Source organism: Felis catus, chromosome A1 (genome assembly GCF_018350175.1).
Source record: "Felis catus isolate Fca126 chromosome A1, F.catus_Fca126_mat1.0, whole genome shotgun sequence".
Taxonomy (NCBI): Eukaryota; Metazoa; Chordata; class Mammalia; order Carnivora; family Felidae; genus Felis; species Felis catus.
In genome coordinates this window covers 33,548,694-33,550,964 of record NC_058368.1, presented here as the reverse complement: position 1 = coordinate 33,550,964, position 2,271 = coordinate 33,548,694, and the positions used below count along the sequence as shown (strand labels likewise).

Here is a 2,271-nt window from a genome sequence, read left to right as displayed (position 1 = left end):
GTCCAACTTTGGATCAGGTCATGATCTCATGGTTCATGGGTTTGAGCCCTGCATTGGGCTTTGTGCTGACCACTCAGAGCCTGGAGACTGCTTTGGATTCTGTGTCTCCCTTTCTCTTTCTGCCCTTCCTTGCTCGTGCTCTGTCTCCTCAGTCTCTCAGAAATTAAAAAAAAATTAAAAAAAAAGTAAAAACAGGAACCATTAGACAATGAAATAGGAAACTAAGAGTGATTTAAGTTTTGGTGGCCCTTGACTATTTTTTTTAAGTTCCTTAAAGACTGTATCAAGATAAAAGGATGGTTTTGGGCAGCTCTGATTCTGGGTCCCTTGGGGCTAACAAGTGATGAAATTAAAAACAAAGCAAAACAAAAACACTCTCAAACAGGTCAGATAACACCATTCCCTGCCCTGCCCCCAAGATAAAAAAATGTGAATACTTTTAGTAATAATTCAGAATTCATCTTTATCTCCTACCTGCTTCATCAGTGGAAGTTTTTTGTTTTTGTTGTTTTTTTTAGACATTTATACTGTGTATACAGGTATAAACTTGTATTAGATGACAAGTGATATTTTTTAAGTCCAGGTAGAGAAAGAAGCAATCATTTTTAACTAAAACACTTCTACATTTTTTGATTATTGTTCAACTTGCTACCATTTAGAAAAAAAGCAAAATTTCCATAGTGTTCATTTCAAATCTTACTGCTTTACAACTGTGGTATACCTTCCACTAAAAATAAAAAGATGAAGCAGTCAATCCAGTGATTCCTTGGACATGGCTTCCATTGGGAAGAGATGGGACGGACGTGATGGCAAAGAGAGGACCAACAGATAAAAGGTAAGTTAAACATACAAGAGTTTTCTTTAAAGAAAACAAAGAAAAAGAAAATGTTAGCTTCAAGAAAAAGGAAAAACATTGAAAGCCCATGTGTCAAGCTATAACCAAAACCATGTTCTATCTTAAGTAGGTTTTGTTTTTTTCCCTTTTCTTTTTTCTCTTTTTTTTTCAGATAAAATCTCTCCCCAAACCATCATCACTTTTTTAATGCTGCCCAAACTGTGCTTCATCTTCAGATCCTTCATCTCCAAATTTCTCAGGTGGAGGGCTTGCAGAAGGTTTCTTTTCTGGAGAGCTTTCTGGTTCCTCCTCTTTGGGAGAAGGAGTCTTTTCCTTTGATGCCCTGGAAGCTGTTGGAGACAGCCTTCTTCCCTTTGCCTTTCTTTCATGGGGATTGGTGTCACTGCAGCGTTTAGCTTGAGTTTGGGAATTTGCTTTACTTTTCTCTCAGGTTTGGACTTTTTAGTCATCTTTTTGTTTTTTTTCCTTTTCTGTCTATTTTTAAATAACTTTAAAGTCTATTTATTCATTTTGAGAGAGAGAGAGAGAGAGAGAGCACGAGCAAGGGAGGGGCAGAGAGAGAGAGAGGAAGGGAGAGAATCCCGAGCAGGCTCCTCCATGCTGCCAGTGCAGAGTTCAACACAGGGCTCAATCCAACCAACTGTGAGATCATGACCTGAGTGAAAATCAAGATTCAGGCCCATAACCAACTGATCCACCCAGGCACCCCTGTTTTTTTTATTTTTTGAACTGCAATAGTCACTTTCATTATTGTCTTCTATTAGGAAATCATCTCAGCCAGAATCTTTCTCATGGAATGGTGCCTCATCCTCCACTTCTTGTTCTTCTCCACTGCCCACATCTTCTATGAGCCTCTCTCTGTGTTTGGAAGCTACTTTAGAGCCTGCCTGCCATTGCTGGAACACACTTTTGTGACCTTCTTTTGCATCTTCACACTGTCCTCTGCTGAGTGAGAATCATCCTTCTTGGTCTCCACATCTTTTTCTTCTGAGTTCTCACTGTCTTCTTATGAATTCATTCAAGATCGCCTCTTAATTTTAACTTCTCAGGAAGATGATTGAATTTTCTTAGCTGGAGTGTCTAAATCTCTTCCATAATCTTCATCAGCATCATCAGATTCCTGAAACTGAATAATCAATGACCTTTCTATTTCTGACGGGCTGAGACATGTTTGTTGTCAAAACAGGACCCAGTGTAGAAGCCGAAGACCAGGACCCCTCTTCCCAACTTTGGCCAATGGGGCCATTGATGTGGAACCTGGAGCTGCTGGCTTCTCAAACTCCACTGCTTCTTGGTTCAGTGCCCCTTAATCAGACAGGCCCCCCTTCTCCCCCATCTCTTCCTTCTTATTTTTTTATTAATTTGTCTTTTGGGGCTTCCTAGGAACTTACCTATTTAAATAAAGGCCACGTTGA

The 2,271-nt window shown here is 39.7% G+C and overlaps 1 pseudogene; it reads right to left on the bottom strand.

Annotated features, from left to right (window-relative positions):
• Nucleotides 1-1,039: 1,039 nt before the first annotated feature.
• LOC101094319 lies at nucleotides 1,040-2,025 on the bottom strand (annotated as a pseudogene).
• Nucleotides 2,026-2,271: the final 246 nt, after the last annotated feature.